The sequence below is a fragment of the Erinaceus europaeus genome, chromosome 3 (genome assembly GCF_950295315.1).
Source record: "Erinaceus europaeus chromosome 3, mEriEur2.1, whole genome shotgun sequence".
Taxonomy (NCBI): domain Eukaryota; kingdom Metazoa; phylum Chordata; class Mammalia; order Eulipotyphla; family Erinaceidae; genus Erinaceus; species Erinaceus europaeus.
In genome coordinates, this window is record NC_080164.1 from 109,412,630 (window position 1) to 109,428,242 (window position 15,613).

Below are 15,613 nucleotides of genomic sequence, written 5' to 3' on the forward strand. Positions count from 1 at the left end.
GCTTCATCATCTCTTTTAGATGTAGTTTCCCTCCAAATCTATAAACCAATGCATAGAGAATTACTATGTGCCTTAAACAATTATTTCTTTCACACCTGAAAATTAGTATTCATCTGTATATTTTACCAAGTAAAACTTAGAACCTTCTAAAAGAAAACAAGTAGCTTGCATTCTGTGTGAAGTCTGTTTACGTTGAGGCAGATTCATATCCAGGAAAATCTAAAGTAAGTACTTTATCAAGTTTACATTAATAACTTCAGAATTTGAACACACATATTTTGATTTTACTATGAAATGAGTCATCTAAAACAAATCCATTCAATATTGCCATTTGATTAAAATGTATTCATTAAGGGCAAAAGACTGGCATACTTTAACGGTAAATCTTTACTCACTATCAGGCCACCCCATCAGCTGGGGCCCTTGTCAGGGAGTCCTGAGATTCCCAAACAGACATGATGGGCCTAGACCTCGAATAAATCCCTCTCTCCATTGTTACTGGTCATCTCTATCACAATCAACAAAACAGACCCCTCTGTGGACCTCCATAGGACCTTGCCCTCAACTTGGATCAACAATGGTAGATTGGGGCAGCTTGGAATGTTCCTACTGATGACCACAGAATTCGAGGTTGGATCTACAGGGATGCAGAGGTCACATAGGCTCCTAAGCTAAATATGAGCCCCAGATCAGATCAAATCGATGGGGTTTACAATCACCAATATTTATACACCTATCCCATATTTGGGAGCTACTCAGTTCCCATATCCAGCTTTCTGGTCCTTTTTCCAGCCATGATATCATGTCCCCAGTCAATAACTAGAATCCACCTGCATATCAGATTGCAGGCTCAGGGAAAAACAAAACAAAAACTAGTATAGCAATGTGTCCTTTGGAATATAACCAAAATATGCCTACTAGCTATCTATAAAATGAAGACCCCCGCAACTCTTCATCTACACTATTCCAGCCTTTAGGTTCATGATTATTCAACAACTTGTTTGGCTCTATATGTTAATTCTTTTTTCAGTCACCAGGTTCCAGATGTTACCATGATGCCAACCAGACTTCCCTGGACAAACAACCCCACCAATGTGTCCTGGAGCTCCGATTTCCCAGAACACCACCCCACTAGGGAAAGAGAGGCAGGCTGAGAGTATGGATAGAACTATCGACACCCATGTCTCTTATCCTATGGTTTCTGTCAGTGTTTCTTTTTTATAAATAAATAATAAAAAAGAAAATGTATTCATGAGAAATGTATCATATTATTTTTGTTACTCTATCCTTTTTATTTTTATTGAGGGGTTTAGTGCTTTACAGTGCAATCACTGACATATGCAACCATTTCATTATGTAATAGACCCCCCCTCCAATTTTTCTTCTTCTTCCTCCCCTAACACTGTTGCTGTAAACACACAAAGGTATTTTCACATGAATTAGGAAAGTAAGATACAACATTATATCTTAATGGTGGTATTATACATCATAAGACTTATATTCTAAAATTGAATGTTTCATGTTTAATTAATAGTATAGTATTCATTTTTGGCCTTGTAGTTCTAGGTAGCAGGAATACAATACTGTAGGTTTTCTTAAAAAAAAAAAAAAAAAAACATGTATTTTTATTTGTTTCATTTTAATGAGAGAGCTATAGAGAGAGAGATCAGCACACTGCTCAGTTTTGGCTATGGTTGTGTGGGAGACTGGAGTTTCAAGCATAAAAGATTTTTTTTTTTTGCATAACCATTATACTGGCTCCTTTGCCAGAGGATATTGTTTCATTTGTCACCCTTATCAAGAACCAAGCAGACTGACTTGATACTAGAACTTTAACATAAAGAAGATAGTCGGGTTTAACAGTGAAAAAATGAACAACTCAATTTAAAAAATGGCTACAAACCTGAATAGACAGTCTTCTAAAACAGATAATACGTATGGTCCACAGGCATAGGACAAATGCTCTACTTCACTTATCCTCAGAAAATGCAAATTAAAACCACATTGAGCTCCACCTCACACCATTAATGAAATAGGAAATGACAAGTGTTGAAAAAGATATGAAGAAAAAGGAACTCTGTTAAGCTTTTTGGTGAGGATGGCACCAAACTGCCTGTAAGAATAACCTGGAGAGACTGACAGCACAGGTCAGCATAATACCTGTAGCTGCCACTCAGCTTCCCTATATTCAGAACATGGGCTTTGATGCCTTTATCTTGGACGTTCACCAGTTTCGGTTAGAAAGAGTATAAGAAATTTTAACTTATTCAGCAGGTTTCCTGGCAGTGTCAGATAGTGAAGACTGTGACAGAGACCAGTTGCCAGAGTTTTGCTTTCTAGTAAGGTCTGTTACCAGTAAAGCTATCTTCGTCTGCTCCTAGGAGGTAATTGGCAATATAGAGAAGGAGAATCAAAAAGAACCAAGCTGAGACAAGGAAAAGTATGGCAGGGGCTACAATGGCCATAGTCTTGAAGATTAATCCAAAGTATCCCATCTTTCTCTGGTGTTAATAAAAGTAAAATATTTTGGGAGTTAGGCAGTAACACAGTGTGTTAAGTGCATGTGCTGCACAGTACAAGGACCAGCATAAGGATCCCAGTTAGAGCCTCTGGCTCCCCACCTGCAGGGGAGTCACTTCACAGGCGGTGAAGCAGGTCTGCAGGTGTCTATCTTTCTCTCCCCCTCTCTGTCTTCCCCATCTCTTTACATTTCTCTCTGTCCTATCCAACAACAATGACATCAATAACAACAATAATAACTACAACAACAATAAAACAACAAGGGCAACAAAAGGGAATAAGTAAATATTTAAAACAAAAATATTCTAAAAAACAAAAAAAGGAGAAGCATCCCCATGTTCATAGGTATAGTGTTTACAATAGTCATAGAGTGGGAGTGGGGGCAGCCTAGATGCCTTCCAACAGATGACTGGCTTGAGAACTATCAAATATAGACTCAGTAGAAAAGCAGCTCCCAGTTAAAGATGTTATTGTATTCTTCAGTACAACAACGGGTGGAATTGGAGACAGATATGCTTAGAGAAATAAGGAGGTGAAAGGCAACTACTGGTGGCTTCATTTATATGTGAAATCTACAGAAATGAAACACACAAACTTGCAAAAAAAAATTAACTGTATCTAAGACTTTTTTTGACAAATAGGGTGGCGCTACTATTGGAGTGGTGATGGGTGTGGTGTAGAATTAAACCCTGCAATTCTGTCATCTCACAAGCTACTATTAAATCACTAGTGACTTTTTTTTTTTTTTTTTTTCCTCCAGGGTCATCACTGAAGCACGGTGATGACACTATGAATCCACTGTGGCTGTCAGCCTTTTTTTTTTTTTAAGTTTATTGGACAGGACAGAGAGAAATTGACAAAGAAGAGAGAGATAGGGAGCGAGAAAGAGAGAGACCTGCAAGACTGCTTCACCGCTTGTGAAGTGTCCCGCTTACAGGAGAATGGGGCCTCAAAACCCAGGTCCTTAGGCTTAGTACTACATGCACTTAAATGGGTGCACCACTGTCTGGCCCCATAACTTTTTTTTTTTTTTAAGGGCATTGCCTGTTTTCTGATTTTTTTTTTTAATTTTTTTTTTTATCTTTATTTCTTTATTGGTTAGAGAAAGCCAGAAATTGAGAGGAGGGAAGCTAGAGAGGGAAAGAGACAGAGAGACACCTGCAGACCTGCTTTGCCACTCGCAAAGCTTACCCCCTGCAGGTGGTTGTTTTCTGAGTTAATGAAAAGAATAGGACAAAGACCCCACCAATGTGTCCTGGAGCTCAGCTTCCCCAGAGACCCACCCTACTAGGGAAAGAGAGAGGCAGACTGGGAGTATGGACCGACCAGTCAACGCCCATGTTCAGCGGGGAAGCAATTACAGAAGCCAGACCTTCTACCTTCTGCAACCCTCAATGACCCTGGGTCCATGCTCCCAGAGGGATAGAGAATGGGAAATCTACTGGGGAGGGAGTGGGATATGGAGATTGGGTGGTGGGAATTGTGTGGAGTTGTACCCCTCCTACCCTATGGTTTTGTTAATTAATCCTTTCTTAAATAAAAAAAATTAAAAAAAAAAAAGAATAGGACAATGTACACGATGACATCAATGGTATAAATAGAAGTCTTCACAGTTTTCCTTCTTAGGTAGAACCCCTGAAGCTAAGAAATAGGAAAGGATTGGGAATCTAAAAGAAAAAAAAGCTGCATTGATATATGGAATTTTGTCCATGAAGTTCCTTTGTTCTACCTCTGAGCTACCTCTCAAGCTGCTTATCTTGATATATTCTTTTCAGGCACAGGAAGCACAGGGTTCAAGCCTCTAGGGAGAAGTCCACACCCACAGGACAGTGTCACAAAGGGCAGAGATGTAGATGAGCCTGAGACAGGGCTCCTGACAGTGCCCTGCTGATGTTCAACCATTTGGAGGTAGAAAGATGCTCTGCTACAAGACAGAAACAGCTTCTTCTTCTCCTCCTCCTCCTCCTCCTTCTTCTTCTCCTTCTCCTTCTCCTTCTTCTTTTTCTTTTTCTTTTTCTTCTTATTATTTATCTTTATTTATTTATTGGATAGAGTTAGCCAGAAATTGAGAGGGGAATGGGGAGAGAGAAAGGGAGAGAGATGGACACCTGAAGCCTTACTTCATCACTTGCAAAGCTTTCCCCCTGCAGGTGGGGATTGGGGGCTCAAACCAGAGTGCTTGTGCACTGTAACATGTGTGCTCAACCAGGTTCACCACTACCCAGCCCCAAGACAGAAGCTTCTGACATAACCCTGGTTTCCAGAGCAAAAAACGTCATTTCTAGAGTCTCTCCAAATGAACGTTTTAAAGATGCAATTATTTTGGACTAAGGATGGCAGTTACAAAAGAGCTTTTGCAGTACATACAAATATTACATACAAATATTACTATGTCAAGAAGAGTACATACAAATATTACTATGTCAAGAACCAGGGCTCAAGTCCTCCAGCCCTCACCTGCAGGGGGGAGGCTTCATGAGCTGTGAAGCAGGTCTGCAGGTGTCTCTGTTTCTCTCCTTCTGTACCTACTCTTCCCTTCTCAATTTCTTTCTGCCCTATCAAATAAAAGAAAGAGGGCAAAAGGAGGAAAATAGCCTCTTGAAAGGGTAGATTCATTGTCAGCCACTGAGCACCAGCAGTAACCCTGGTGGCAAGAGACAGAGAGAGAGAGAGAGAGAGAGAGAGAAAGTAAAAATAAAAGGGAACTATAATAATTTCTGATCTTCCACTTCCTACTTAAGACACATTACAATGTTTGAGTAAATGCAGCGAGTCTCTCCCAGGATACTTCCACACAGAAATTGCTCATTTTGAGAAATAACTTGTAGCTCTTAACATAACTTCTCAACTTGACTGATTGATTGGTTTGTTGGTTGACTGACTGATTAATAGAGACACAGAGGTTAGAGTATTCCAACACATTCAGTTCCAGAATGTAATCTGAGAGCCCAGGTATGTAGACACTGAACTTAAGACAGAATCACACCCTGGAAGCTTAAAAATTATTTTCTTTTGAGGAGATTTCCATATAAAGCATGTTTAGTAAGCTATGAAATCATTCCCCAGTGCTAAATGTCCATGTCTCTAGGTCATTACTTATATAAGACAATCTCCACACCCCTGACTGTCAGGTTCAATCATGACTCTTTTGTTTCACAAGCTAGGAATGCCTGTTTGGAATTGTATATGTAGTAGTGATCAACACTCTTTGCATAAGCAGTGTGTGTGTGTGTGTGTGTGTGTGTGTGTGTGTGTGTGTGTGTGTGTGTGTGTGTGTGTGTGTGTGTTTTGCTGTGTCTGCAGGGGGCTTCAGTGGAAAAGGCATCATGTCCCTGGGTCTGTATAGAACTGTCAGCCAGGGGAATGAGACCCTGAGAACTGTTTCCCTCTCCTTTTTCTGAGACAGAAATTGATGATGTCATTTGCCCAAGCAAAACACCACAGAGCTTCACCTTTGCTAAGGCACAGCCTGAGTTACCCCAGCTGTGCTCTGACTCTTCAGACAATCTAAATAAATATATATCACTGTCAAATGCCTTACTTTAGTCAAAGAATATTGATTGTATACCTCCAAAATTTAAGCTGTGAGCTAGAAACTAGGTAGCTAACAGTAAACAATGTCTACAGAGAATTCTGAATTAACTAAGTTGGCCTCATATGCCACCAGGCCTGCAGATTTCTGCAGGTAGAACTAGCCCATTTGGGTCTATATAATGTCAATAAACACACAAAGTACTGTCTCTTGGTGCCCACTTTTTTTTTTGCCACTAGGTTTATCATTGGGGTTCAGTACCTGCATGACTCCACTATTCTACAGTCTCCTGTTAGATTTCAGGTAACAGAATTCAGTACCTGAGCTGAGGCACCAACCATCACTCTGTGCTCTGCACTGTATTCTCATTACTATGGCTCCTCGCTTCCATGTTGAACCTGATCACAAACAAACAGTCATAACTACAAATCTAGTTTTTGAACTTATCTGTTGAACACTCACCACATGTCAAGCACTATGGAGACACTAGGAATGGTGACCTTGGAAGCTTAAGCTCTGGATTCTCAAACAGGAGGTCCACAGTTCAGTCCCTAGTATCTCATGTGCCAGAGTGATGCTCTGGTTCTCTGTCTCTTTTTTCCTAAGTAAATTAATTAAGTAATTAAAAGTACACTAGGAATACCTCTAGTAGTATATCAAACCCATGGAAGCACTCTCTTTAAAAAAATATTTTTATTTATTTATTATTGGATAGAGACAGGAAGAAATTGAGAGGGAAAAGAAATGAGAGACACCTGCAACCCTGTTTCATTACTTATGAAGCTTTCCCCCCCTCCAGATGGGGACCAGGGGCTTGAACCCAGGTCTTTGTGCATTATATGCAATCATTTTTTAGAGAAGTCCAGTTCCCAGGACTTTGCTTTTAGAATACTATTCCTGAAATGTGTGAGTATAAAGTGATCAAAATTTTGTAGAAAAGATTTGTTTTCATTTGATAAGACAGAAATTGAGAGGGAAGAAGCAGACAGAGGGGAAGCTTGGGCTTGAACCTGGGTCCTCTGACATGATACTCTGTGTGCTCAACTGAGCAGTGTAGACCACTGCCCAGCCTCTAAAGGCATCAGTGACATAGAAGGAAAATATTTGTTTGTTTTTTTCTTTTTAGTAGTACAGAGGCATTTGATGTGTAGTTCACTGTTTTCAGTCTTCATTTCAGATAAAGAAGGGGTTGTGTGAGGGAGGAGAGAGGAGAGACATAGAAAAGAAGAACATCACACACACTGAGCCCCCCCCCACCCCATCCCTGGAACTTCCTCTGGTGTCTTGGTGCCCGCATTTGGTGCCAGGGACTCTAGCCTGAGGTCTCTTGCATGCTAAGACACGTGCTCTATCTACCAGGTGAGCCATCTCCCAATCCCATGTAAAGAAAATACTTTCAGATGCCTTGTTCATATCAAAGTGAAATGCTGTCCTATTTTCTTCAGACTTGAATAGCAAAGGGTTAAGAAACATATTAGATGTCTTATAAAAGAGCACCGGAGTGGAATGGAAATCAGATCCTATGGAGAAGACAATAAATCTGCTCTTTTTTCTCCCCTCCTACATCCTGGCCACCTCCCCTTGGCTCTGCTGTTGGTACCAGAGCCTGGAGCAGCCAGCTAATGGCTCCCAGCGTGAGGCCTGAGTCTTAATATCCTCTCCTCTCTCTCCACCAGGCCACAGCCACTCAAGAAGTCAGCAGCTTTGTGCCTTCTCGCATTATGAGTTCCACTATTTGGGGCTTTCCATGGAATTTAAATTGCAAAGGAGCTGCATTTCCCTTCTCCCAATTCTGACACAGAAAGGATTAACTCTGGGATTCTATCTGATCTGGGGACAAATTGTTCTCCTAGCAAGTTCAAGGATCACATGGGTCAGAGAGGAAACACTTAATGAGCTTAAGTCCCTCCACAGGAGGTCTTTTAGAAATGTTATACTACCTACAACAGAAGGCTTGCTTGCAGGTTACACTATGTCAGGGACATCAACTTTCTGTCTAGTAGGATAGAAGGGTAGCTCTTTGAGGCAGGCAGTTGGTCACAATTGAGCATACACATTACCTTGTGCAAGAACCCAGGTTCAAGCTTGTGCTCCCCACCTGCAAGAGGTGGGGGGACTTTAATAGCATTGAAACAAGTCTGCAGAAGTCTCTCTTTTTCCTTCTCTATTTCCCTCTGCCCCCTCCCTCCCACCAATTTCTCTCTGCCCTATCGAATAAAATATAAAGAAAAAAAAGTCTATCACAATAGAAAGGTAAATATTAAATCTATAGACAAGTTTAGGGATTTTCTTTTCCTAGCAAGTAAATAGTAAGTTCCAGGCAATGTATTTCCATATGGAAATTGTGGGCTTTATTCCCTGCTATGCCAATAAAACCAAATGTTTTGAACATAAGCATACAAATATCTAGTCACTTATATATCTTGTTTAGCTCAAGAATGTGATTTGCAATTGCCGAAAATATTTTCAGTGGCCAGGAAGATGACTCAGCAGTTAGAGAGAAGGCTAGATACCCAAGATTTGATCCCTGGCATAGTCTATGCTAGAACAGAGCAATCCATCTCCTCTTTCACTCTTTCTCCTCTCTCTTTCTCATTATGAATAAATAAGCAATCTTTAAGAACATCTTCCACTTGATTTGCTGACATATATTTCTGAAAGCCATCCAATATAATTATAATAAAACACTAACACTAAGAAATAGGGTGGGTGGCGGGGTAGCGGTGCACCTGGTTAAGCCCACATAGGAAGAAGTGCAAAAGGACCCATGCAAAGATCTGGGTTCTCTGCAGGTGTCTATCTTTCTCCCTATCTCCTCCTCCTCTATCAATGTCTCTCTGTCCTATGCAATAAAATGGGGAAAAAATGGCCTCCAGGAGCAGAGGATTTGAATTTGTAGTGCCAGCACCAAGCCCCATCCACAACCCTGGAGAAAAAAAAAGAAAGGGGAGGGTCGGGCGGTAGCGCAGTGGCTTAAGTGCACATGGCACAAAGCGCAAAGACTAGTATAAGGATCATAGTTCGAGCCCCGGCTCCCCACCTGCAGAAGAGTCACTTCACAGGTGGTGAAGCAGGTCTGCAAGTGTCTATCTTTCTCTCCCCCTCTCTATCTTCCCCTTATCTCTCCATTATTCTCTGTCCTATCCAACAACAACGACATCAATAACAATGATAATAATAACCACAGCAATGGTAAAAACAACCAGGGTAACAAAAGGGAAAAAATGGCCTCCAGGAGTAGTGGATTTGTGGCACAGGTGCTGAGCCCTGGCAATAACCCTGGAGGCAAAAAAAAAAAAAAAGAGGGTAGACCTTTAAAGAATACATTTGTATTCAATCTCATTACATTTTCAGTAGCTCTACATGGAAGAGCCAGTTGTCCTAATCAGTTTAGGAAATTATGAAACAGTGATGAAACTAAATGCTTTCACTGCACTCTCAACATCCAACATTGTGGCTAGCACACGGTAGGCATTCAATACTCAGTGAATTAGCCTCATGAGAAAGATAGTGTGTTGTGCTTGTTCACATCCATGAAAAAAAAAAATCAGAACAGCTAAGCAAGTTTCAACAAAATATCTTATTTTATAATAAACTAAAGCATGATATTTATTATTTAAAATATCTTCATTATCTCTGTTTGGTGGAGACAGGCAGAAATGAAGAGAGAATGGGGAGATTAAAGTGAGAGAGAAAAAGAGAGATGCCTGCAGCATTGCTTCACTACTCGCAAAGTTTTCCCTTTAATGGTGGGGACTGGGGGCTTGAACCAGGGTCCTTGAACATTGTAACATGTGCACTCAAGCAGATGTGTTACTGCCTGGCCCCCAGGAATATTTTTTAAAAGGTGTGACAATTTTCTTATATCTGTATAGAAGTTTCTGGTAGATTTCTCTCTCTAGTTTGGGTCCTTTCTCTCTCTCTTTCTATTTCTCTCTCTCAAAACTAGAAAAAAACTTTTGGGATGCATTACCACTCTTTTCTTACAAAGATCCAAAAGTTTAAACAAAGAAAATCAGTTTTCAGGATATAACACATAAAAGGCTTCCATTCTTCAGAGTGCCTTCAAAAACCATGCATGTTCTTCTTTCAAAGTTTGGGTTTATATCAAAGTTTATGATATACAGTTTTCATCACTGACTCCCCCCCCCCCCTTTATCAGAACTGAATTGCCCTTATCACTTTTTAATTTTTAATTATTTTTTAATTGGAAAGAGAGAAAAAAATAGAGAAAGAAGGCCAGGTGGTGGTGCACTTGGCTAAGCACATATAATATCAAGCACAATGGTCAGGGCTCCAGCACCCACTCCCCACCTACACAGGGTCTGCTTTACGAGAGGTGAAACAGATCTACAGGTGTCTCTTTTAATTCCTCTCTCTAGCTACTCATCCTCTCTAAATTTCTCTCCTATCTAGTAAAAAAGAGGAGGGGGGAGAGAGGGAGAGATAGCACAGAAAAACTCTGCCACTCATCATTTTATAACAAGGGATGGAATCCAGAGGCTCACATGAACAAGGCATGTGTTCTAGAGCTAAGCCAAACCCCAGGACCTGCCAATCATTTTCAACACAATGGTTTCTATTCCAAACATATCTCATGCACAATGCAAATAAGTAGCAGGCAAACAAAAGGCTATGATGTTGTAGCAAGCTCTGAAGGAGCAACTAGGACTTACATATGTAAAAATATGGTTGCTAGGCAGTCAGCCTCACCAGTGTGTCCTGGAACCTCACCTATCCAGAGCCTTACCCCACCAAGGAAACACAGAAACAGTCTGGGGGTATGGATCCACCTGCCAACATCCATGCTGGGCTAGCCTGAGGGTGCTTCTTCCCAGGCACATGCTCTCTGGGTTGGAAAGAACTCTGCTGGAGCCAACCTAGGCTGCTGTGTGGGAAAGGCATCAGGAACTAGCATTGCGTGAGAGAGACTCTGGCACTTGAGAAGCGGGAACGCACAATACCCTGCTGTGTTTATTGATCTGCCTTTAAATATCTTCTGAGATGGAAGTGGTAGGGTGGAAAACAGAAGTACATAGGATAAGGGGGAAGAATGGAAAAAGAGCTTGAACCAGTGGGGATTAAACCAGTGGAGATTAAACCAATGGGGAATTAAATCAATGCCCTGCAGGCAGGGTGGGTCTCAGACAAAACAATGATTATGTAAATAGACCACAGCCGTAAGCAGTGCAAGGGAACAGAAACAGAATTAGCAAAGGAGAAATGATGACCAACACATTCATGTCCAGAAAAGAAGCAATTACAGAAGCCAGAACTCCCACCTTCAGCACCCATAAAGAATTTTGGTCCATACTCCCAGTTGGGGAGAAATGATAGGGGAAGGTTCTATAGGGCTCTAATTCCAACTTTATCAGGGCCTGGAAAGAGAAGAGGAAAAGGGGAGGGAGATTTGAAAATAGTAACAGGTATATGTGTGACCTGAAAAGAGAAGATGGTATCTTAAAAAAAAAAAAAAAAAAAAAAAAGGAACATATACAAATTTAGACAGATAGTTATAGAGATAATAGCTAACTCCTATCTGCAACCTTGGGAGAACTGCTGTAGCTTCCAATGGAAGGATTGGGGATTCAGAACTCTGGTGGTGAGAATGGTATAGACTTGTACCTCTGTTATCTTTGTAAACCAATATTAAATCACTAATAAATAAAATAAAATAAAAATATGGCTGGGAGAAGGGTGGAAGCTGAGCAAGAAGAACACACATATCATCATGTGCCAGGACCTGGGTTTGAGCCACCACACACCATCCAGGGAAGTTGTGCAAACAGTAGGCTGGTGTTTCAGTGTCTCCCCTTCTTACTTTGTCTTCTGCTCCCCTTTTTTCTCTCCCTGTGTCTCCCCCTCAATCTAAAATAGAAAAAAAAAAAAAAAAGGCAGGGGTAGATACTTTAATGGTTGCAAAGAGATTCTCATGCCTGAGGCTGAGGAGTCCCAAGTTCAATTCCCTGTACCACAATCATCCAGAGCTGATCAGTTCTTTGGTTAAAAAAAAAAAAAACAAACATAAAAACAGAAGAAAAAAATCATATTTAAAATACAAAACAAAAAAAACACATGGAGAGGTAGGGATATGTAAGCAGTGAGCCTCCGTGTTGATTCTGGTATTAATAAACAAACAAAAAAAGTCTATAGATTACACTAAACATTTGTGAGTTTACTTCTTCCTTCCCATGCTGTGGAAGATGATAATATCAGCTATAGCAACACAGTGCATTCATCCAGGAATGCCACTAGGATGCCTTAATTTGTGGCAAAATTTGGCATAGTTCTGAAATAATTAGAAGAAATAAGCTACCAAAGGGTGAAGTCTGCATTTGTGATACAGTATACAATGATCTAACTAGCTTGATTTTGTTTGTTTCCATAAGAGTTATCACTGGGACTCAGTGCCTACATGACTCTGTTGGTCCTGACAGACATTTTTTTTGCTTTTTTTTTGGGGGGGAGGTATTGCTTTTTGATAGAGACTTAGAGACAAATAGAGAGGGAAGGAAGGAGGAAAGGAAGAAGGGTAGGAGATATGTAGCATTGCTCCATTACTTGTGAAATTCCTTGGACCTCTGCAGATAGAGACCTGGGCTTGCACTTGGGCTATCACATATGTGTACCCTACTAGGTGAGCCACCAACTGGCCCCTTAGTGGATAATTTGTATGTCCTGTTTTAAGCCAATGGCTTGAAGTTATTTCTTATTTTTTCTTTAATTTTTTAACTTTTTTATTTGTTATTGGATAGAGACAGAGATAAATTGAGAAGAGAGGAGGAGATAGAGAGGGAAAAGACAGAGAGACACCTGCAGCCCTGCTCCACCATTCATGAAGTTTCCCTCTGCAGGTGTGGACCAGGGACTTGAACCAGTGTCCTTGCACACTATGTGTGTGCTTAACCAGGTGTACCACCACCTGGTGCTTCAAAGTTACTTCTTAGCAGCAGAAAATGTTTTTACTCATGTAGTTTTGTAAGTCAAAAAAGCACTGAAGAATGATTCAACTAATAATGACATACATTTAATTTGCTTACCATAGAAATGCATATTCTATCATTAAATTCAGTCAAAGGTAATCTTCCTTGCAAAACACTGGATTAAAAAGTTGAAATCAACCACAAGATTGTTGGAAGAGATAGCCAATGTGTAGCTGTGTTCATTTATATCTCTTGTTTCTTTGGGACAGTCCAAGGGCTCGATGTTTCAAGCCTAAAATACTCAATTTACTGATTCCAAGGCATGCAAGGATATTAGGATCTAGGCCCCAGTATATGTGACTTTTGACCTACAGCACAAAACCAACGGGTCAGCAGTAGCTTCTATAAAACTTGAAAAAGTTAATTTGGCTCAAGATTTTTTTGTTTGGTTGGTTGGCTAGAACAGAGAAACTGAGAAAGGAAGGGGAGACAGAGAGGAGAAGAGAAAGATAGACACTTGCAGACCTGCTTCACCGCAGGTGGGGAGCTGGGGGCTTGAACCAGGATCCTTACGCCAGTCCCTGTGCTTTGCACCATGTGCGCTTAATCTGCTGTGCCCAGCCCCTGGTTCAAGATTTTTAAAAAATATATACTGATACTGGATTTTTAGCTTTAACTAAAAACTCTCTCTGAGATACTTATCAACTAGCACAAGACAAAAGCAAAACATTAAACCATCAATACAATGTCAAGAAATAACAGTGAACCATAGCTCCAGGGATAAAAGAGTAAGAAATAACAGGGAAAAAAATAGTTAGAATAAAGAGAAATTAAATTTTGGAAAATTACATAATTCAAAATGGCTTTTCTCCAGCAGGAATACTAAACCTGTGTAAGTAAAGCAACAGAGAGTTCTCTGGAGACTAAAGTAATTTGTCAAGATGTGACATAGATGTAATTTTATATCTGAGGTTAGTTTTGTTTGTTTGTTTGTTTGCAATGACCTTACTAAAAATACTCATAATCTCTAGGACTAGGGTGGGAATGCAGACTACCTTAAAATTTTCTCAAATGCCTAATCACTTGATTGACCTATGGTGAGACCCTAGGAAATAGTTTTGCTACAGTAAACAAAATATGTTAATTGACTCTACTTTTTAATTTCAATATTTTGAAGTTTGCTTCCAATGTTAGGAAGTTGGGTTCAGAGAAGTCATGTTTTATAACAGAATAATGTTGCTATACAAACTTCAGCTATTGTTGTCTTCATTATGTCCTAGCTTCTTTTTTTTTTTATTTCTTTTTTAAACAAAACCATAAGATAAGAGGGGTACAAGTCCACACAATTCTTACCACCAGAACTTTGTTTGTTAATATACCAGTCACTAATTTCTGTGATAGAGTATACATAGAGGAAAGGGGTGATGTGTGAATTATAGAAACCAGTGGAGTAAATGAAGTTACATTTACATAAAACCAAGTAAATGTCATTCATCCACTGTAGTGTGGCTTGTTTTGGTTATTAGAAATGCTAGCAGGTACCTCACACCTGTAAGAATGGCCTACATCAAGAAAACAGGAACTGACAAGTGTTGACAAGGATTGGAGAAAAAGAACCCACACACACTGTTGGAGAGGTTGTAAACTGGTGCAACACTTAGGGAAAACAGTATGGAGAGTTGCTAAATAGATAAAAATGGAAATATCTTATGACCCAGCAATCCCACCTCTAGGCATAGAGCCAAAGGACAAGAAAGCACTAATTCCAAAGGACACATGCACCCCTATGCTCATCGTTTCATTGTTCACAATAGCCAAGGAATCAAAGCTACCTAAATGTCCAGTGATGGGCTGGGTAAAGAAGTTACAGTTGGGTGTGTGTATAGCATAATGGTTATTCAAAGAGACTTTCATGCCTGAGGCTCTCAAGTCCCAGGTTCAATCCCTCAAACTGCCATAAGTCACAGCTGAGCAATGCTCTGGTAAAAAAAAAAAAGAAAAAAGTTACAGCTATTTATTCAAAGGGATATTACTTTATAATTAAAAAAAAAAAAAGCCTGTATCTTACGGAACAAAATGGATGGAACTGGAGGTGATTATACTGAGTGAATTAAGAAAAGAGTTGCAGGACCAGCACCAGATGGCTTTATTCTCATGTGGGATATATTGGGCTGTGGAAAAGACATGACATATTTTTTTCTGCTTTTATATATTAAAAAGATGCATCATAATTTTTCTGACAGCTCAGTAGGTAATACAATTGCATGGTCTGGGAGGTGGCATGGTGGATAAAGTGTTGGACTCTCCAGCATGAGGTTTTGAGTTCAATCCCTGGTAGTGTATGCATTATCTGGTTTTCTTTCCCTCTTTATTTCTCTTATTAGTAAAGAGAATCTTAAAAGTAATATAAAATAAAGCTAATCAAGTTGTAAAAAAATATGGTAACCACACTGTCTTAGACTTTGTGAGAACAATGATGGAGTGGGGTGGGCAGAACTTGGACGGAACATGCAGTGATTTACACACACCATGTGGGGGATGAAATTAGAACCCTAGACTCATAATTTAGTAAAACTGTGTTAAATTTCCAAAAACAGTAGAGAAAAAAAGAATAGTTTAATCCATCAAGGTCTTGCTA

At 40.0% G+C, this 15,613-nt stretch overlaps 1 protein-coding gene and 1 pseudogene across 1 annotated transcript in view; one reads left to right on the forward strand and one right to left on the reverse strand.

The window, feature by feature from the left end:
* Window positions 1-15,613, reverse strand: part of GRID2 (glutamate ionotropic receptor delta type subunit 2) — a 1,638,698-nt gene that overhangs the window by 710,277 nt on the left and 912,808 nt on the right. The gene's annotated exons all lie outside the window — the stretch shown is intronic.
* Window positions 2,083-2,190, forward strand: LOC132537948 (small nucleolar RNA SNORA44; annotated as a pseudogene).